Genomic DNA, 23,786 nt, shown 5'->3' on the forward strand with positions numbered 1-23,786 from the left:
GGGACTTGCACAAGATGCAAGCTTCTAGAAGGTTTCAAGGACAAGACCACCAACGTCAAATAATGCAATTTTATTGGCTTAGATTAATTGAAAGTTAACTCCTATGCAGTCATTGGTCATTAATTTTGCGGGGCCACTTCCAGTTGCACCATCCGGCACAAGCTACCTTTGGGAAGCGCGGCGCAGGAAGGTTGAATTTCTGACTTTGGCATCATGTAGAGCGGACGGGTTCTCCAGGAGCTCTGGCTTCTCTTGAGGTAAGCAAATCTTAAATTTCCTAATGTAACCTAACTTAGTTTCACCTTTTTTTATTTTGTCACAGGAGTTTACCCGTCAATTTCTTTCTACCATTTACGATGGTGTAAAGTGGTTTTACATCCTCATTCATTTTGTCATGAGGCAACTTTTTTTTAGCAGTTTTGTAATTCAAATTAATTTTTTCACTATTTCCTTTTATATGTTTTTATAATAAATAAGTATCTACTATAAGTAGATACTAACTAAATTATTCTTTGTTTGAAGTTTCGGCGCCAAAAGTTTTTCAATTCACAACCTCGTAGGGTTTCTTCCGCTTTTCCACATCCTGCTGTTAGTTTCTGTGTATTTTACCTTGTTTAATTTTGATTTCATGATATGATTTTAATGATTCTAAATATTATTTAATGTTCCAAGCGTTTTTCTTTTATAATTGTTTAATTTAAAGTGAGATATGTGTAGAATCTCTTAAATGTTTTCTGTACGATGTGGAATGTTGTTGTAGAACCTTTTATTTGTAAATCTTTTTTAAGGAATACTTCCTGTATGATGTGGAGTGTTATGGTAGAATATTTTATTTTATTCCATTTAGCTACCTAACCTGTATGGTGTAAAATATTTTTGTAGTATGTTCTATTTGTATTCCCTTTATCTACTTAAGTAACTACTAGATTGTAAATTATTGCTCTGTTATAGCTGGAACAGTCCAGAAAGGTTGTAGCGCGAACTTTCCCTGTCGGTTGTCGATTCTAGAAATATGTCCTTACTAATTCTGGAAGATGGAAAGTTCGCGATTAGTTTATGTTCTGGAACATAAGTCAAAACATTGCGACTGGGTAAAGAGTCAAGATTGGTGGACCTGGGTGGCGATAGGCAAGCTCCTGTGCTCTGATTGGCCATTCGGTATTCGCACCAAGGCCAGGCTTCCCTTTTTAAGTGAGCAAGACGGGATTTCATGGTCTTTTCGTTCTCTCATCAGTCCAGCCGTTTTGACAAACGACAGCGTATCCTCCCTCCCAGGACGGGCTACCTTGGGGTAAGCACGGTTGATTTCAGTCCCGTTTTAATTTACATTTAATGCACATTGGTGTTATCGTATAGGAGTTTGCCCCAGTCGCCACTCTATTGCTCAGATGTTTTAGAAAGCACGTTTACTTTCATTCTAAATTGTATTTGTAACTCGTGTACCTTCTTACTTTCAGAATCGTATTGTAGAAACTGGATTATGCTAAGATATTTCTGGTTAACTTCTTGGCCTAATAGCAAAGCTCTTGTCCAACAACACCTAATCTTGTATTCGTAAATTGTGTATCTGGAAATGAATATCTTCGGAAGTTACCTTGTAATGTTGATTTCGGAAAATAATATTTTGAAAACAAGAGATCACCGTTGATTTTTCTGGAAATCGCAACCTTCGCATCTCTATGGCCTTTGGTAGGCTTCCCAGCCCCTTTTACATGTTCCTTGTTTATAGTCGTCAAGTTGCCCAGCCTGATATTTGGTGGTGTGTATTCGGCGCAGTTCATCTGATGTTTATTGCGTGTCTAGAGTTTAAGGTACCGTGTAAATTGATTTATTTTCCTCCCTTTTAACTATGTATCGCGTAACTGCCGAAAAGCCAGTTACATATTGGTAGCCGAGCAAGTGGTTGCGGACGATAGAAAAGTGAACGGTGATCACACTTAACCTAAGATAGTGAAAGCCTTGAAATTCGTAAATTGCCTTGAAATTTTGTTTCTACTTGTCAGGATGGCTCATGCTGTTCCTAACCCTTTCCTCTTGAGAAAGTCAGACCTAATTTACGAACTTCGTATCCGCAAACTGAATTCTACAGACAATGTCAGAGATGACACAAGCTTATTCAAACAGTCCCTTGTTTTACCTGTAACCATTCCCGAGTTAACTACGGATGAGTTGTGCGAGCCTTTGGCCATGGTTAAAGATAAATTGGTAGAATTTAAGGTCAGTCTCATGTCTTTCGGTACCTTTGAGTCCTCGCATGGCCAATTAGCACGGGTTAAGGCACAGTTATTACATTACCTGGACAGAATTAGGGACTTGTTTGCATCTCAAATCGCCGGCAAATGAGCGGCAGGTGTGGGAATCCCTATTAGTACAGTTTTCAAGAAAATTGGACAAAATCATTGGCTTGCTTGAAGGGAATGAGTTGACTAACACTAGTTCTGAGGTTCATGTGTCTACCCCATCTGAAACATGTGAAAGTGTTAACTCTGGTTCTGCGTCTGCAGCTTCTCAAGTGTGTACTGTAGCAACTAGTGCTAGTGTTATTCAGGAGCCAGATGTGAGTAATGTTCGCCTGGGATCTTCTGCTTCGTTGTCAACAGCTAGGACATCTGTAAGTGATTCATATAACGTATCTTCTTTGCATGCCGGTACCTCTACTAATTTTCCTGTGGTAACTGGTAATTCTCACATGGCTCAGTGTCTGCCCTCTATTGTTTCACAACCTGGTTCTTATGCAATGGTGCAAAACCATGTGCTCCTTTAGGTCGCATAACCCCTACACAAGTGGTTAATGCCCCGATGGTCTCTCAGATTAGCGAGAACCCTTCACAGATGAGATTATCAGCTCCCGTAACGTTGCAGGCTAATGGTCATCCTAACCTAACCTTCTGTACTCCATCCTTCTTGCAAGAGCGCCCGAATCAAAGGTACGATGCCTCAGTAACCCCTCAGGACCACTCTAAGCCTTTTCAGGCACCTCCTACACCTGCTTTCCCCCAAATTTTCTCTAACCTACTGCACCTGCTGACTACTGTGTTTAAGGGAGTCTCTGGTTTTAATTATTTACCCGATGAGCATGCCAACCAACTTAGGAAACTCTGCCATAAGTTTCCTGATGTCCTTACCGACAAGTTAGGTGTCACCAATGTCTTAGAGTACAAAATTGAAGTCACGGATAATATACCTGTTCGCTCTCCTCCGTATCGGCTGTCACCTCCCAAAATGTAAGCCCTTAAGGCTATTATTGACCAAATGTTTGCTGACGGAGTGATACGCCTTTCTAAGTCAGCCTATTCTTCCCCCATGTTTCTGGTCCCTAAACCGCAAGCTGGTTATCGTCCTGTAGTTGACCATCGGATGTTGAACCGCAAAGTGGTCCTCCAATCTGTTCCCCTTCCTGATTTTCACTCTTGTTTTCCTCGGTTTACGAATGCCAAAATTTTTACCACCTTTGATTTAAATCAGACATATTACCAGATACCTCTTGCCGAGGAATCCAAGCACCTCACAGCTTTTGCTACTGATTGTAACCTCTATGAATCTAAGTGTGTTCCTTTCGGGCTAGCGACGGGCGCTGCTGTCCTTAAGCGGTTACTGGATAATGTTTGTTTGGCGTAAAATTCAAGTTTGTCTATAATTACCTTGACGATTTGGTAATCTTCAGTGAAACCTTCAAGGAACACCTTGTCCATCTCAACGAAGTCCTTGAAAGACTGCGTAAAGCAAGTCTAACCCTTAAGGCTAGCAAGGTTTCTTTCGCACAACCCCAGATGACCTCTTTTCTTTTTTTCTTTCTCTTTTTTTTGCTATTTGTTTTACGTCGCATCGACACAGAAATGTCTCATGGCGACGATGGGACAGGAAAAAGCTAGGAATGGGAAGAAAGCATCCGTGGCCTTAGTTAACGTACAGCCCCAGCATTTGCCTGGTGTGAAAATGGGAAACCACGGAAAACCATCTTCAGGGCTGCCGACAGTGGGGTTCGAACCCACTATCTCCCAAATACTGGATACTGGCCACACTTAAGCAACTGCAGCTATCGAGCTCGGTAATGTGTGTGTCCTTCTTAGACCATATTGTGTCCGGGAAGTGTGTCTCAGGCATAGATATCAAGGATAATTTAATAAAAAACCACCTATTCAATACTTTCCACGTTTAATGTGGTTATTATCTACATGATTTTATGTAGATTTATTTGGTCAGCTACATGTTTCACCCATTATTTTGGGCATCTTCAGCCTGTAAACAACCTTTACGTCAAGGTTTGGGACCCTTTTTAACCAGTATAAACATACCAATATATACACTATATACAACATATACATTATATACAATATATACAAACATAAGTCAATACAGTAAAGTTTTTTGGTCCTAATCTATCTAATATGGAAAATGTCCAAAACTAAAATGGATCTTCTTTTCGGTGAAGAGGATTGCATATCGGGGTTTATGTGACCCCTATATCATATTAAGTTCTTGACGTATCGTGTCTGGTGACAGGATGTGTCGTCAACAATAAGTGGAGATTTGAACTGATTGTAGGTTGGTCAAGATTGAAAATATAAATTTAAATTAAATGTGTTTTTAACTTGGCAGTTCTATTCTGGTTAACTTAAAATGTTCAAAACTAAAAATAAAATGAAACGGATCTTCTTTTTTCTTGAGAAGGGGTGATATTAAAACTGGAGCTTGTTTGACCCACGATTTTCATTTTCATGTTCTTGACGTAACTAATATTTAAATATGTTGTCGTGCACAAGTGGAGATTCAAAAGCCGATTGTTGTAGGTAGACTGGTCAAAAACGTTGTGAATGAAACTGTTAGCGTCTTGACTTTGGGTCTCATGTAACGTCAAGGAATTGACAAGAGTACAATATTTAGCTGTTTCATAGTTTTAGGCTGCTGCTTAATTGGGAAGAAACATCCTAGACACTTGATACAGTCTTGTGTGAAAATTGTTCCTGTTGATGTGTTGCTTGGTCTTTGGGAGGGATCTTAAGAATATCTGTAATGAAGTAGAAAAATAATTTTGAATTAAAAATTTTTTGAGCACGCGTTGTGATAAAATGTATTAAATTAACACCTCTTAACTGTAAAATGACTTACTTGTTCAGTTAATACTAGATGGATCTGTCTGTTCCGGCAGCGCCTGTCTTATCACCATTTCTACTCCTGGTGTTGTACTGGTGCGGTAATGGAGGGGCGGGGCATGGAGGGAGAGTGGGGGTAGGCTGGTCTATGGGCATGTGTGCTGTTGCTGGAGGGGAGTTTCTAGAAGCAATATGGGCGGGTTTAACTTTTGGCATGATGGATGAAGCATTTGAGTGTGGAGATTTAAATAATTGAGGGATTTTGTTTTGATCTGAATTCACGATATTAATTAATCTAGGTGTTAATTCGTACAAAGGATTTTTAATTTCATTGACGTCATTGAGATTTTCATTTTTATTGTAGGTTTGGTCTAAAAAGATGTGTAGGTTTTCCAGTTCATTCATTAATTTCCCTTTACCTATGCTTCTAATGATGATTGTGTTTTTGAGCGTTGTAATGTTCCAGATATCTCGTGTTAAAGCTGCGGCCAGTCTGTCCGATATAAGAAAAACCACATTGTGTACATGTTAGTTTATATATGCCGGACCTTGAATAATGGTTGCTATTGTGATTGACCTTGTTGTGGTTAAAAAATATGTTTCGATTAGTGTTAACTGTCCTGAAGGCTATATTGATATTGTGCTTCTTTAAAGTATTTGCGATCTGATGGACGGCTGGGTTGTTATATGTAAATGTGGCGAAACTAGTTTTCTTAGGTTTTCTAGGATGAGGTTAGTGGACAATTTAATTTTGATTTTATTAATCAAACGGTTGACCATATCTATTTTAAACCCGTTGAGTTGAGCAAGATTCCTTATGTACTTCAGTTCAATTTTTAAATTGTTGGGAGAAAGAGGAATTTTTAAAGCTCTATAAATTAAATTATAGAAAGAGGCTTGTTTTTGGGACTTGGGGTGTAGGGATGAATTCATAATAGTTAAGGGAGAGTGTGTAGGTTTCCTGTATATTCGAAAATCGAAGGTATTATGTCCGCGTGTAATAGTTAAGTCCAAAAAGTTTAATGAGTTCCTAACCTCATCCTCTTTAGTAAACTTAACATTGGGGTCAATTTTGTTTAGGGACTCCAAGATCTCGTCACTATTAGTGACATTTTTGTCGAAAATTATGAAGGTCGTAATCTATAATTTTCATTTCCGTATTGACAATTGCACAATTAAAAATAGGAGAGGATTTCCACCAATCAATACTTATTTATTGTATATATTAAATTACAGGACCGGTTTCGACCTCATATTCAAGGTCATCTTCAGCTGAACCATACATACATATTTATATAATGAAGCTTTGATTAAGATTGTGGTGTTGAAGGAATGCCATATGATGATGATGTACATTTAGTTACATACAAATGGGGCACGTCTTAGCGTGAACTGGCGTATATGTCATTCTGTACAATATTGCAACTGTATGTCTAAAATGTTGAAGGTCTTAAAACTAGTGTATAAAACACGTCTTTTCCTAAACTAACTTATATATATATGTACAAGATAAAAACAATATATAAAAACACTTCATGCATATGAACATTCGTTCTTGCTTGGTGGTCAATACATCGACTAACTTCCGTATTTAAGTCTTATTCACAGTTGTGCACTTCAGCTGCTATTCTTAGAGTTTGTAAAATTGCATGGATAAAAGTTTTGTCTTCCTGTGCGTATGTGAGATAAAACACTTTCAATTTAAAATAGGTGCCAAATGTATGGATGAAATTCAAGTAAAATATGTTCAGCTCTGCTGTGTGTGTTGCCCTTTTATTAGAACCAATTCATGTTGTCTTTTTGGCGTCCGTAAATTTGGATGACATTGGTTTCAAAGTAGTGGCTCCTTTCCCATTTGTAGCTGTGCAATGATGTTATGTTTATCTGTGGAAGATAAGATTGAGTTATAAGTGATATTGTGTGGAGGAATGTCTAAGGGTTATGTGTGTGAATTGGAATATGTACTTACTGTTGTTGGTGTAGCTGAGTTGTGTTTGACGTGCGAGCTTGTAATGTACTACTTCGTGTTCTTCTTGGGCTTATACTAGCTGCTGTGAGGGGAAGGGAAGGAGGGGTAGGGAGAGTTGTTGTTGTGGGGGTAGGGATGGAGCTGGGTGTGTTGTTTGGTGTTTTTCTGTTGCTTGTTGCGTTCTGTTTATCGATTAACTTAAGGTAAGGGTTTTTTAGGGCGGGGATAACTGTATTGAAGATGATGTTAGTTTTTTCTGTGATTTCATTTATGTTGTAATTTGGATTGGTATACTGATCTAAAGTGATGTAAAATTCTTCTGTTATGTTGAGCAGGGGGCCTTTGGGGTTTATGTTTAGGATTTGCATATCGTTATCGATGTTTGTGAAACTGTGTTTATAGTCTGCGACATGTTGTCCTATTGAGGAAAAATGATTGTGTTTCACTGCGTTTATGTGTTCGTTATATCGGGTTAGGAAGTTTCTACCGGTACGTCCGATATAGCTGGTCTCGCAGTTATTACATTTGATGCGGTATACCCCTGAGTGGTTGTATTTGTTGTTGCTGTTGATTGTCCTGACATTGTGTATGATGTTGGTACTATTGTGTGTAGTTCTGAATGCTATTCTTAGGTTATGTTTTTTAAAAATATTAGTTATGGGGTATATGTGTACATTATTGAAAGTGAATAGTGCATAGTCTTTCTTGGGTTCGTTTGCTTTTGTTAGTTTGGTTTTGGGTTGGGATTTTATTTTATGAATGATTTTGTTAACCATGTCTTTCTTGAATCCATTGTTTTTAGCTATGTCATGAATTAATTGTAATTCTTTGTTTAGATCTTCTTTTGTTAACGGTATATTGAATGCTCTGTGTATCATGCTATAGTAGGCTGCTCTTTTGTGTATGTTGGGGTGAACGGAATCCATTTTAATTGTATTTGAGGTATGCGTGGGTTTTCTGTATATTCTGTAAGAAAGGTGGTCATCATGTCTAGTTGTCGTTATGTCCAGGTAGTTCAGTTTGTGATTGTTTTCGGATTCCATGGTAAATTTTATATGGGAATCTATTGTATTGAGTTTATCTAATATATCAGTTTCATTTGTGGACCTATTGTCGAGGATAATAAAGATATCATCAACAAATCTACACCAAAAAAATATATGGTCTATTTTGTTGATGAATGTGTGCTCTAAATAGTCTATGTAAATTTCGGCAATTATACCAGAAGCGGGAGATCCCATTGGTAAACCCTGTTGCTGATAGATAGTATCATGGAATTTAAAGTAGTTGTTACTAATGGCAAAATTAAGTAATTTAATGAACTCTTCTATTTCCAAAGTGCTTAGATTGCTATGATTTTTTAGGTTAGATTCAATAATTTCTATTGTTCGTTTTGTGGGAATGTTTGGGTACATGTTTATTATGTCAAATGATGCGAGTTTGTGATATGGTTCAATCTTTAATCCTTTTGTCCTATTACAAAATTCTATTGAGTTCCGTACTGTTTTATTAGCTAAGAATACGTAGTGCTTTTTGAGAAATCGTTGAATAAATTGCGAAAGTTTATAGGTTGGGCTTGCTCTGTAGTTAATAATAGGTCTCATTGGAATATGGTCTTTGTGTATTTTGGGATAAGCTTTAGCAGTAGGTATTTGAGGATTCATTGCTATAAGTTTAGAGGATTCTACTTCTGTTAAAAGAAAGTGTGTATTTTTTAATAAGGTTTTGAGGTTCCTTTGTATGTTATTGGTCGGGTCTTTACGTTTGATGAGGAAAGTATTATCTTGAAAACATTCTTTGGTTTTCAATATGTATTGGTCTTTGTCGATAATAACTGTGGTATTGCCCTTATCGGCTTTCGTTATTAGTAGATTATTCTGTTTTATCTTGTCTTTGAGTTTGTTTATGTGTACTTTATTGGTTGATTTATTATTTTGGGAGTTACTGTGAATTTTGTCAATATATTGTGGGAGCCTTTTTTTAATATCATATCTGACTTCGTCTCGTAGCTCATGTGGGATTTTCTGTATGGCGTTTTCTATTTCGGTGATAGTAGTTGTAATGTTCTGGAAAGTTGATGTGTTACCCCAATTGTGCTTGGGTCCCTTGCTCAAGATAACAGTTTCCATTTCGTTAAAAGACGTATTTGTGAGATTTTTTACGGGTGGGTGGAATTTGTGTTCAGTGATTTCATTGGGAAAGGTAGGAGAGTTCGTGTTCGGAGTTTCGGTTTTTGGGTTTGGTTTGGATGGTTGTTTAAGTGCTTCTAACTTCTTATTTAGTGTATTCTGTTTTTTGGTGGCTAAGTTCCTGATTTTTTCTGTCGTGATCTGCTGAAAATTATCCCAATAGCTATGTGGTAACTCGTTAGATGCCTTTAAATGTATTCGGTATAGTTCGTTGTTAAGATGTTGTTTTTTACGGTATAAAAACTTTATTTCTTCTTTCAGCCAGATTTTGTTTGTTCTTTTTTGCGTATTATGAGTTTGTTTGGTGTGCCTGTGTTTATTGTTATATTTTCTCAGGAATTTAGGTGTTAGGTCATTTTTTAGACATTCCTTCAGAAAAACAATGCTCTTAATCGCATTCGTTAGTTTGATCTTTAAGTTTCGAAATCTATATGCGCTCCATTTTGCCTGGTTGGCTACGATATCGTAATCTATAATTTTCATTTCCGTATTGACAATTGCACAATTAAAAATAGGAGAGGATTTCCACCAATCAATACTTATTTATTGTATATATTAAATTACAGGACCGGTTTCGACCTCATATTCAAGGTCATCTTCAGCTGAACCATACATACATATTTATATAATGAAGCTTTGATTAAGATTGTGGTGTTGAAGGAATGCCATATGATGATGATGTACATTTAGTTACATACAAATGGGGCACGTCTTAGCGTGAACTGGCGTATATGTCATTCTGTACAATATTGCAACTGTATGTCTAAAATGTTGAAGGTCTTAAAACTAGTGTATAAAACACGTCTTTTCCTAAACTAACTTATATATATATGTACAAGATAAAAACAATATATAAAAACACTTCATGCATATGAACATTCGTTCTTGCTTGGTGGTCAATACATCGACTAACTTCCGTATTTAAGTCTTATTCACAGTTGTGCACTTCAGCTGCTATTCTTAGAGTTTGTAAAATTGCATGGATAAAAGTTTTGTCTTCCTGTGCGTATGTGAGATAAAACACTTTCAATTTAAAATAGGTGCCAAATGTATGGATGAAATTCAAGTAAAATATGTTCAGCTCTGCTGTGTGTGTTGCCCTTTTATTAGAACCAATTCATGTTGTCTTTTTGGCGTCCGTAAATTTGGATGACATTGGTTTCAAAGTAGTGGCTCCTTTCCCATTTGTAGCTGTGCAATGATGTTATGTTTATCTGTGGAAGATAAGATTGAGTTATAAGTGATATTGTGTGGAGGAATGTCTAAGGGTTATGTGTGTGAATTGGAATATGTACTTACTGTTGTTGGTGTAGCTGAGTTGTGTTTGACGTGCGAGCTTGTAATGTACTACTTCGTGTTCTTCTTGGGCTTATACTAGCTGCTGTGAGGGGAAGGGAAGGAGGGGTAGGGAGAGTTGTTGTTGTGGGGGTAGGGATGGAGCTGGGTGTGTTGTTTGGTGTTTTTCTGTTGCTTGTTGCGTTCTGTTTATCGATTAACTTAAGGTAAGGGTTTTTTAGGGCGGGGATAACTGTATTGAAGATGATGTTAGTTTTTTCTGTGATTTCATTTATGTTGTAATTTGGATTGGTATACTGATCTAAAGTGATGTAAAATTCTTCTGTTATGTTGAGCAGGGGGCCTTTGGGGTTTATGTTTAGGATTTGCATATCGTTATCGATGTTTGTGAAACTGTGTTTATAGTCTGCGACATGTTGTCCTATTGAGGAAAAATGATTGTGTTTCACTGCGTTTATGTGTTCGTTATATCGGGTTAGGAAGTTTCTACCGGTACGTCCGATATTGTGCAATTGTCAATACGGAAATGAAAATTATAGATTACGATATCGTAGCCAACCAGGCAAAATGGAGCGCATATAGATTTCGAAACTTAAAGATCAAACTAACGAATGCGATTAAGAGCATTGTTTTTCTGAAGGAATGTCTAAAAAATGACCTAACACCTAAATTCCTGAGAAAATATAACAATAAACACAGGCACACCAAACAAACTCATAATACGCAAAAAAGAACAAACAAAATCTGGCTGAAAGAAGAAATAAAGTTTTTATACCGTAAAAAACAACATCTTAACAACGAACTATACCGAATACATTTAAAGGCATCTAACGAGTTACCACATAGCTATTGGGATAATTTTCAGCAGATCACGACAGAAAAAATCAGGAACTTAGCCACCAAAAAACAGAATACACTAAATAAGAAGTTAGAAGCACTTAAACAACCATCCAAACCAAACCCAAAAACCGAAACTCCGAACACGAACTCTCCTACCTTTCCCAATGAAATCACTGAACACAAATTCCACCCACCCGTAAAAAATCTCACAAATACGTCTTTTAACGAAATGGAAACTGTTATCTTGAGCAAGGGACCCAAGCACAATTGGGGTAACACATCAACTTTCCAGAACATTACAACTACTATCACCGAAATAGAAAACGCCATACAGAAAATCCCACATGAGCTACGAGACGAAGTCAGATATGATATTAAAAAAAGGCTCCCACAATATATTGACAAAATTCACAGTAACTCCCAAAATAATAAATCAACCAATAAAGTACACATAAACAAACTCAAAGACAAGATAAAACAGAATAATCTACTAATAACGAAAGCCGATAAGGGCAATACCACAGTTATTATCGACAAAGACCAATACATATTGAAAACCAAAGAATGTTTTCAAGATAATACTTTCCTCATCAAACGTAAAGACCCGACCAATAACATACAAAGGAACCTCAAAACCTTATTAAAAAATACACACTTTCTTTTAACAGAAGTAGAATCCTCTAAACTTATAGCAATGAATCCTCAAATACCTACTGCTAAAGCTTATCCCAAAATACACAAAGACCATATTCCAATGAGACCTATTATTAACTACAGAGCAAGCCCAACCTATAAACTTTCGCAATTTATTCAACGATTTCTCAAAAAGCACTACGTATTCTTAGCTAATAAAACAGTACGGAACTCAATAGAATTTTGTAATAGGACAAAAGGATTAAAGATTGAACCATATCACAAACTCGCATCATTTGACATAATAAACATGTACCCAAACATTCCCACAAAACGAACAATAGAAATTATTGAATCTAACCTAAAAAATCATAGCAATCTAAGCACTTTGGAAATAGAAGAGTTCATTAAATTACTTAATTTTGCCATTAGTAACAACTACTTTAAATTCCATGATACTATCTATCAGCAACAGGGTTTACCAATGGGATCTCCCGCTTCTGGTATAATTGCCGAAATTTACATAGACTATTTAGAGCACACATTCATCAACAAAATAGACCATATATTTTTTTGGTGTAGATTTGTTGATGATATCTTTATTATCCTCGACAATAGGTCCACAAATGAAACTGATATATTAGATAAACTCAATACAATAGATTCCCATATAAAATTTACCATGGAATCCGAAAACAATCACAAACTGAACTACCTGGACATAACGACAACTAGACATGATGACCACCTTTCTTACAGAATATACAGAAAACCCACGCATACCTCAAATACAATTAAAATGGATTCCGTTCACCCCAACATACACAAAAGAGCAGCCTACTATAGCATGATACACAGAGCATTCAATATACCGTTAACAAAAGAAGATCTAAACAAAGAATTACAATTAATTCATGACATAGCTAAAAACAATGGATTCAAGAAAGACATGGTTAACAAAATCATTCATAAAATAAAATCCCAACCCAAAACCAAACTAACAAAAGCAAACGAACCCAAGAAAGACTATGCACTATTCACTTTCAATAATGTACACATATACCCCATAACTAATATTTTTAAAAAACATAACCTAAGAATAGCATTCAGAACTACACACAATAGTACCAACATCATACACAATGTCAGGACAATCAACAGCAACAACAAATACAACCACTCAGGGGTATACCGCATCAAATGTAATAACTGCGAGACCAGCTATATCGGACGTACCGGTAGAAACTTCCTAACCCGATATAACGAACACATAAACGCAGTGAAACACAATCATTTTTCCTCAATAGGACAACATGTCGCAGACTATAAACACAGTTTCACAAACATCGATAACGATATGCAAATCCTAAACATAAACCCCAAAGGCCCCCTGCTCAACATAACAGAAGAATTTTACATCACTTTAGATCAGTATACCAATCCAAATTACAACATAAATGAAATCACAGAAAAAACTAACATCATCTTCAATACAGTTATCCCCGCCCTAAAAAACCCTTACCTTAAGTTAATCGATAAACAGAACGCAACAAGCAACAGAAAAACACCAAACAACACACCCAGCTCCATCCCTACCCCCACAACAACAACTCTCCCTACCCCTCCTTCCCTTCCCCTCACAGCAGCTAGTATAAGCCCAAGAAGAACACGAAGTAGTACATTACAAGCTCGCACGTCAAACACAACTCAGCTACACCAACAACAGTAAGTACATATTCCAATTCACACACATAACCCTTAGACATTCCTCCACACAATATCACTTATAACTCAATCTTATCTTCCACAGATAAACATAACATCATTGCACAGCTACAAATGGGAAAGGAGCCACTACTTTGAAACCAATGTCATCCAAATTTACGGACGCCAAAAAGACAACATGAATTGGTTCTAATAAAAGGGCAACACACACAGCAGAGCTGAACATATTTTACTTGAATTTCATCCATACATTTGGCACCTATTTTAAATTGAAAGTGTTTTATCTCACATACGCACAGGAAGACAAAACTTTTATCCATGCAATTTTACAAACTCTAAGAATAGCAGCTGAAGTGCACAACTGTGAATAAGACTTAAATACGGAAGTTAGTCGATGTATTGACCACCAAGCAAGAACGAATGTTCATATGCATGAAGTGTTTTTATATATTGTTTTTATCTTGTACATATATATATAAGTTAGTTTAGGAAAAGACGTGTTTTATACACTAGTTTTAAGACCTTCAACATTTTAGACATACAGTTGCAATATTGTACAGAATGACATATACGCCAGTTCACGCTAAGACGTGCCCCATTTGTATGTAACTAAATGTACATCATCATCATATGGCATTCCTTCAACACCACAATCTTAATCAAAGCTTCATTATATAAATATGTATGTATGGTTCAGCTGAAGATGACCTTGAATATGAGGTCGAAACCGGTCCTGTAATTTAATATATACAATAAATAAGTATTGATTGGTGGAAATCCTCTCCTATTTTTAATTATGAAGGTATCGTCTACAAATCTCAGCCATAAACATACGCCTTTTATTTGTGTTATAATTTTTGTGTGTTCTATTGTGTCCATATAAATGTCTGCTAGGATGCCAGAAAGAGGGTCGCCCATCGCTAAGCCTTTTTGTTGGTAAAACTTTCCATTGAAAGAGAAAAAGTTGTTGCTTAAGACAAAATTTAATATCTTCATGAATTCTTCAATTTCCATCTTACTAAGGCCGCTGTGTTTATTGATATTATCACTGATAATTCTTACAGTTTCTTTGGTAGGGATGTTTGGGTACATATTTACGACGTCATAGGAGCACATTGAGTGATTGGGGCGCAGCTTAAACTTGTTTAAAATTTCGCAAAAAGTGAATTAATTTTTTAAAGGGTGTTTATTATTGAATACGTAATGTTTTTTTAGAAAGCCGTGAATGAATTTTGATACTTTATAGGTGGGGCTGTTTCTACAGTTTATGATAGGGCGTATTGGAATGTCCTTCTTATGAATCTTTGGTAAGGCTCTGGCTGTCGGAATACTAGGGTTCATGTTAAAAAGTTTTTGTTGTTCTTGTTCATTGAAAAGAAAGTTAGAACTTCTTATTAGAGTTTTTAGATTTCGCTGAATTCTCGTGGTTGGATCTTTGTTGACTATTGTGTATATTTTGTCCTTAAAAAAGTCTTCTGTTTTTTGAATGTATGTGTTTTGATCTAGGAGAACTGTGGATCCTCCTTTGTCCGCTTTTGTGACAATAATGTTGTTGTCGTCTATTTTCTTTTTTACGTTCTGGATCAATTTTTTTGTGGTCGAAATTTGAATATGCGTTTATTTCTTCCGCTAGTTTTGGTAGTTTCTTTTTTACATCAAATCTGGTATCATTTTGTGTTTCTAAAGGGAGTTTAGAAATGTTAGCCTCGATCTCAGCTACTGTGTTGATAATATCCGTTTCTTTTTTCCTGCTAGGCCAGTTATGTTTTAAGCCTTTATTCAAGATCCCCATTTCTTCTTCAGAGAACTGTACGTCTGTCAAATTAACTACTGTGGGTGTATTGTTCTGTGAGGGAGCCGCTTTTTGCGTGTCTGAACTACGTTTTGGTAATCGTGATTGGGATGCTTTTAATTGAGATAGTTTCTTGTCGAGAGTAACTTGCTTCCTATCCAATAAAGCAATCAGTTTATTGTCCACATGTAGTTGGAAAGAGTTCCATTCTAACGGATGTAAAGCCTGAGCTAACGCTAAATGAACTCTATATAACTGCAGATTTAAAAGCGACTTCTTTTTATATGACGCTTTAATTTCATTTCTTAACCAAATGTCGTTGACCTTGTTTTGAACTCTAATCAAACTTTGGTTAGATAAGTTTTTTCGCTGTGTAGGTTTCAAAAATTTTGGGATCAATTTTAGTTCTAGACACTGTTTTAGAAAGGCTATGTCTTTAGTTAGTTTACAAATCTTGACCTTAAGGTTGAAGTACCTATTTAAATTTTAAACAAGTTTAAGCTGCGCCGCAATCACTCAATGTGCTCCTATGACGTCGTAAATATGTACCCAAACATCCCTACCAAAGAAACTGTAAGAATTATCAGTGATAATATCAATAAACACAGCGGCCTTAGTAAGATGGAAATTGAAGAATTCATGAAGATATTAAATTTTGTCTTAAGCAACAACTTTTTCTCTTTCAATGGAAAGTTTTACCAACAAAAAGGCTTAGCGATGGGCGACCCTCTTCTGGCATCCTAGCAGACATTTATATGGACACAATAGAACACACAAAAATTATAACACAAATAAAAGGCGTATGTTTATGGCTGAGATTTGTAGACGATACCTTCATAATTTTCGACAAAAATGTCACTAATAGTGACGAGATCTTGGAGTCCCTAAACAAAATTGACCCCAATGTTAAGTTTACTAAAGAGGATGAGGTTAGGAACTCATTAAACTTTTTGGACTTAACTATTACACGCGGACATAATACCTTCGATTTTCGAATATACAGGAAACCTACACACTCTCCCTTAACTATTATGAATTCATCCCTACACCCCAAGTCCTAAAAACAAGCCTCTTTCTATAATTTAATTTATAGAGCTTTAAAAATTCCTCTTTCTCCCAACAATTTAAAAATTGAACTGAAGTACATAAGGAATCTTGCTCAACTCAACGGGTTTAAAATAGATATGGTCAACCGTTTGATTAATAAAATCAAAATTAAATTGTCCACTAACCTCATCCCAGAAAAACCTAAGAAAACTAGTTTCGCCACATTTACATATAACAACCCAGCCGTCCATCAGATCGCAAATACATTAAAGAAGCACAATATCAATATAGCCTTCAGGACAGTTAACACTAATCGAAACATATTTTTTAACCACAACAAGGTCAATCACAATAGCAACCATTATTCAAGGTCCGGCATATATAAACTAACATGTACACAATGTGGTTTTTCTTATATCGGACAGACTGGCCGCAGCTTTAACACGAGATATCTGGAACATTACAACGCTCAAAAACACAATCATCATTAGAAGCATAGGTAAAGGGAAATTAATGAATGAACTGGAAAACCTACACATCTTTTTAGACCAAACCTACAATAAAAATGAAAATCTCAATGACGTCAATGAAATTAAAAATCCTTTGTACGAATTAACACCTAGATTAATTAATATCGTGAATTCAGATCAAAACAAAATCCCTCAATTATTTAAATCTCCACACTCAAATGCTTCATCCATCATGCCAAAAGTTAAACCCGCCCATATTGCTTCTAGAAACTCCCTTCCAGCAACAGCACACACGCCCATAGACCAGCCTATCCCCACTCTCCCTCCATGCCCCGCCCCTCCATTACCGCACCAGTACAACACCAGGAGTAGAAATGGTGATAAGACAGGCGCTGCCGGAACAGACAGATCCATCTAGTATTAACTGAACAAGTAAGTCATTTTACAGTTAAGAGGTGTTAATTTAATACATTTTATCACAACGCGTGCTCAAAAAATTTTTAATTCAAAATTATTCTTCTACTTCATTACAGATATTCTTAAGATCCCTCCCAAAGACCAAGCAACACATCAACGGGAACAATTTTCACACAAGACTGTATCAAGTGTCTAGGATGTTTCTTCCCAATTAAGCAGCAGCCTAAAACTATGAAACAGCTAAATATTGTACTCTTGTCAATTCCTTGACGTTACATGAGACCCAAAGTCAAGACGCTAACAGTTTCATTCACAACGTTTTTGACCAGTCTACCTACAACAATTGGCTTTTGAATCTCCACTTGTGCACAACAACACATTTAAATATTAGTTACGTCAAGAACATGAAAATGAAAATCGTGGGTCAAACAAGCTCCAGTTTTAATATCACCCCTTCTCAAGAAAAAAGAAGATCCGTTTCATTTTATTTTTAGTTTTGAACATTTTAAGTTAACCAGAATAGAACTGCCAAGTTAAAAACACATTTAATTTAAATTTATATTTTCAATCTTGACCAACCTACAATCAGTTCAAATCTCCACTTATTGTTGACGACACATCCTGTCACCAGACACGATACGTCAAGAACTTAATATGATATAGGGGTCACATAAACCCCGATATGCAATCCTCTTCACCGAAAAGAAGATCCATTTTAGTTTTGGACATTTTCCATATTAGATAGATTAGGACCAAAAAAATTTACTGTATTGACTTATGTTTGTATATATTGTATATAATGTATATGTTGTATATAGTGTATATATTGGTATGTTTATACTGGTTAAAAAGGGTCCCAAACCTTGACCTAAAGGTTGTTTACAGGCTGAAGATGCCCAAAATAATGGGTGAAACATGTACCTGACCAAATAAGTCTACATAAAATCATGTAGATAATAACCACATTAAACGTGGAAAGTATTGAATAGGTGGTTTTTTATTAAATTATCCTTGATATCTATGCCTAACGTCATCTTCAATATGGAACAATAATGAGAGTTGTTACTTGTAAAGTGTGTCTCAGTCGATCAGTCTCGTACTGGCACCACCCAAAATTTTCCCCACACCAAAAGAAGTCAAGGCTGTAGCCAGATTTATTGGCATGGTTAATTTTTTTCATAAATTCATTCCCAATTTTGCTGAACGAGCAGACCCATTAAATGCCTTGAGAAGAAAAGATGCCAAATTTATGTGGGGTGATGCCCAATGTGAAGTCTTTTGAGACTTGAAATCCGCATTATGTAACGCTCCTGTACTGGCTATGCCAGACTTTTCTAAATGCTTCATCCTTCAGACTGGCGCCTCTTCCTCAGGAATATCCAGTGTTCTCCTTCCGGAATTTGAAGAGGGGCGTCGTCCCATTTCTTATGCTTCTCGTGCCCTGAATCCTGCTGAACGAAACGATTCCATTTATGAGTTGGAAGCCTTAGCTGTTGTCTTCTCTTTAGAACGCTTCAGAATGTAACTGGAACATCTCCCTTTCGATCTTGAAACTGATAATCAGGCGTTGAGTTGGGTACTGGCCAAACCCAGAAGGACTGTCCGTCTTGCGCGTTGGGCAGTGCGCATCTCAGCCTTCCAATTTGAAGCTCGCCACATTCGTGGCACGGAAACTGTTGTGGCTGATGGCCTCAGTAGGATGTTCTACCCAGGCAGCTCTGACCCTCAATCAGAGCCTGCAGACCCCTCTCCTGAACAAGTATCAGCCTTTGTGAATTTAGTTCTCACTGACTCTCCCTTCCTTTTCAAAGATATAAATAAACATCAGGAGGGCGACGCTGAGTTAAAAACTATTATCGACAGGATTAAATCTGGTGAACATGTTAAGTCCTACGTCCTTAAGAATGGTGTCTTGTGTTGTCCTTCTCGCGGCCGCAGAGACCCCAAAATTGTCGTCCCAACTAACCTAGTTCCGGCTTTTTTCAAATATTTTCATGAATCCCATGTGGGGGGTCATATGGGCATTTTCAAAACCAGAGAGAAAATTCGTAAGCACTTCATTTGGAAATCCATAGATGGTAAGATCTGTACCCTTGTCAAATCTTGTAAAACTTGTAACATCAGTAAACCCGCCCCTAATACTCGTCTAGGTCTGTTGTCTTCCGAGCAAGCTTCTCGTCCAATGGAGAGATTGTTCATAGGCTACACTGGTTCTTTCCCGAGATCACGGATCGGCCACCATTTCATACTTGTGTGTGTTGACGCTTTTTCGCGTTTTACGTGGCTGTTCCCAACTCGTATGGCTAACGCCAATACCACCGTCTCGTGCTTGAAACAGATATTTACTTCATTTGGACCCTGTCAATTTTTGGTGAGTGATAATGCAGGAGCTTTTACTTCTGTCCAGTTCCGGAATTTCTGTTTTGATCTATCCATTGCTCATGTTACCGCTACCCCGTATTACCCAAGGCCCAATTATGCTGAACGAGTGAATCGTAACCTGCGATCTGCCCTCATCGCTTATCACTCCGCTGACCCCTCTAAGTGGGATTCCTAACTAAATTCGTTGTTGTTTGCATTTAACACTGCCGTCCATGAAAGCCACAAGCAAACTCCTGCTTCGTTAATGTTGGCCTTTACTCCAAATTCTCCACTGTCAAATCTGTGGTCAGTTAATGATCTTCTGCCTGACGATCCCAGCCCAGAAAAGATCCCAGGTAATTGGCACCGTGCACGAAAAAACTCGAAGATTTATCACGCTAAAGTCCAGCATAATTACAACCATGGGCAAAGGCCGCACAATCTGTCTGTGGTGACCAGGTGTTTATTAAAACGCACCCGGTCAGTAGTGCTGCGGACCATGTTATCAGCAAGTTGGCTCCCAGATTTCGAGGTCCCTGCACCTACCCCGGTGTCATTATTGCTGAGTGATTCCGAAAGGAAGAGGATCAGCAGAGCACACCTCTCTCAGATAAAGGTACCTTAAGTCGTATAGGGAGGGGTAAATACCATTGTTGGTGACCCTGTAGATTTAGTTGTAAGGTATTTGTAAGATTTTAGTTGTAAGGTATTTGTAAGTTTTTGTTGTAAGGTAGTTGTAAGATTTTAGATGCTGGCCAGCAATTATTAGTTATACCCTAATCACGAGTAATTTGTGTTAATTAGTCATGAGTATAATTGTGTGGGTAAATACATTAGGTATCCTCAAGCATTTATCTCCCTTAGTGTAATGGGTTTAGTATGGTAAGTTAGGTAGGTTTTAGTTTAGGGTCACTGATTGGAATTTATTCCCCTAACATTTCGGGCTCAGGGTAAACTCCTTAGTTTTCTTTCACCCCCACCGTGAACTTCTCTAAACTGTATAGATTGTAGATAGTGCTTACCCCAGGGCTAGGTGCCCTAATGCCCCTGGTGTGGGAGGGGATCTCTACATGAAATTCGTTGAGCCACCCATTAGGTGACTATGCTAGTCACTGAATTTAGAAAGAACTCTTACCCTCCTTGAAAACTGTTTTTCTCCTAGATCTTCTAGTCCGGCAGGGTAGTCTTGCCTTAAGTACTCCCCAGTCTACTGCGTGTTGGTTTATGTTACAGTGGCTGCAGTGACCAACTTCATCTGACGGCAACCTAACGTGCCAAGTTGAGAGGCACATTGTATACCTTGGGAGCTACCATTCGGCACCACAATCTGGCTAGACTGCGCTTCACCCTTATGCTCATTTGGTTCAAGATACGGCTAGACTGCACTACAACTTACCTAGCAACCTCGTTTGGACTGAACTTGAATGGAGGCTGTTGACAAACGGCCGTGTCGGCAGCCACATTATCAGCAAGAACCTGTGGCCTAGTTGTGCAACTTCGATCATATGATTGGTGTGAAAAGTGGTGCAAGATCGACTTATTCCGTAACCTTTCTAAGAAGGAGGCATTGGACGCTTTCTTACAAAAAAGTGAAAGGGCTCTGAGTTACTGGCATTTAGCAGGAAGAAAGAGTGTACATCCTTTCTGTGGACAGAGTTAAGATGGTCAAACCATTTTTGAATATTGGCAAATTGCTTCCCTCCCATCATTGGAAGTTCAACTTGAAGAAAATCAATGTTGTTAGTAGGAATACTGATGAAATTTCCGAGAACTGTGCAAGTTTCCAGAAGTAATCAACCCCCCCCCCCAGTAATCTTATGTTAATTGTCGAGCATAACTCAATTTTCGGGGGGGAGGAAGGATGAGACCTGTGTAGAATCTCTTTTAAATGTTTTCTGTATGATGTGGAATGTTGTTGTAGAATCTTTTATTTGTAAATCTTTTTTAAGAAATACTTCTTGTATGATTTTGAATTTGAATTTTGAATTTATTGATCATGATTTACATGCCACTGAGACTGAAAAGCCCCTTTATGCAGCGTCTTCTTATAATACAATGCAGATTTATGAAAACAGTAACTACATTTTTATAATATTAAAGTATTAAACTAAACAAGAAACTTAAAAAAAATGAAAATACAGATACCAAACCCAGTAAGGTTAAGACATACATTATATAATAAGTAAGAAAGTAAATCATTAAGCCCTTCTGTTATTTTGGACTACATGGGTTTAAAGAATATAAAGCTAAAGCAGAGAAACAATTTTCTTCGAAATATACATATTCCTGATTGTTCGACACAAGAATGCCTGATCTCAGCCTCTTGCGTACTCCTCCAGAAAGATAGATGTTAAGAACTGCTTTAGTTGGGTACAGTTAGTGTTACTTGCGAAACAGTGAAGATTAAAGACGTTAAAGATACGTGATGCAGTGCAAACAAAGGATTTGTTAAATTTAGTGGTACGATGAAGGGGAATTTGAAGGGTGGTTTTTGTAAACCTATTATCTCTGTTATGTACCGACTCCATAGGTTTAAATGCATTATAAAGGTAGGATGGTGTCTTCAGTTTGAGAATTTTCTGCGTAGCAACAGCTACTGAGATTTCCCGACGTTCATGGAGTTTCAACCATTGTAGCTGTATGTAATAGGGTGTTATGTGTTCATCACGCCTGGCATTTGTAACGTAACGAACACATGCGTTTTGTACCCTCTGTAGTTTTATGTTCAAAGTTTCAGATAAGTCGTTGTATACGACTGAACCATAGTCAATTATTGGAAATATAAGACTTTGAACAAGTAGTTTTCGCATGAAGGGTGGTGTACATGACACGTTACGTTTCAAAATATGCATGGATGACACAACTTTTCGGATTACATTTGACGTATGATCAGACCAGGATAAGGTTCTGTCGAAAATTAGACCTAGATTGTTAACGGTGTCACTATAATGAATATCTGTCTCTAGAATTTTTATTGCTGGGAGAGATTTGAGGTCAACAGTTTTCAGGAGTTTTGTGTAACCTATGCAAATAAGCTGGGTCTTAGCCACATTTAATTGGAGGTTATGATTTGCGCTCCATTCAATCAATCGAGAGATGTCATTGTTAAAATGCGTTATAGAAGAAGATGCGTTAGTGGGACAAAAGTGGAAGTAAGCTTGTAAGTCATCCGCATACATGTGAAAGCTACTGCTTTTAAAGACTTCAGATATGTCATTAATATAAATAGAAAAACACAAAGGACCGAGGACTGATCCTTGTGGTACGCCACAGTTTACTGATTCCCAGCTAGAGAATCGACCGTCAACGAACGTGACTCTTTGTGATCTATTTGACAGATATGATTCGTGGAGTGTTGTGGTAGAATATTTTATTCGTATTCCATTTAGCTCCCTAACCTGTATGGTGAAAAATATTTTTGTAGTATGTTTTTTTTGTATTCCCTTTATCTACTTAAGTAACTACAAGATTGTAAATTATTGCTATGTAATAGCTGGAACAGTCCAGAAATGTTGTGACGCGAACTTTCCCTGTCGGTTGTTGATTCGAGAAATATGTCCTTACTAATTCTGGAAGATGGAAAGTTCGCGATTAGTGCCTGTTTATGTTCTGGAACATAGTCAAAACATCACGACTGGGTAAAGAGTCAAGATTGGTGGATCTGGGTGGCGATAGGCAAGCTCCTGTGCTCTGATTGGCCACTCGGTAATCGCACCAAGGCCAGACTTCCCTTTTTAAGTGAGCAAGGCAGGATTTTGTGGTCTTTTTGTTCTGTCATCAGTCCAGCCATTTTGACGCACATCAGCGTATCCTCGCTCCCAGGATGGGCTACCTTGGGGTAAGCACGGTTGATTTCAGTCCCGTTTTAACTTACATTTAATGTTCGTTGGTGTTATCACATAGGAGTTTGCCCTAGTTGCCACTCTATTGATCAGATATTTTAGAAAGCACGTT

At 37.3% G+C, this 23,786-nt stretch overlaps 1 protein-coding gene across 5 annotated transcripts in view; it reads right to left on the minus strand.

Moving 5' to 3' along the window:
* Window positions 1-23,786, minus strand: part of dsd (attractin-like protein dsd) — a 391,073-nt gene that overhangs the window by 77,975 nt on the left and 289,312 nt on the right. The gene's annotated exons all lie outside the window — the stretch shown is intronic.

Source organism: Anabrus simplex, chromosome 9 (assembly GCF_040414725.1).
Source record: "Anabrus simplex isolate iqAnaSimp1 chromosome 9, ASM4041472v1, whole genome shotgun sequence".
NCBI classification, from domain to species: Eukaryota; Metazoa; Arthropoda; class Insecta; order Orthoptera; family Tettigoniidae; genus Anabrus; species Anabrus simplex.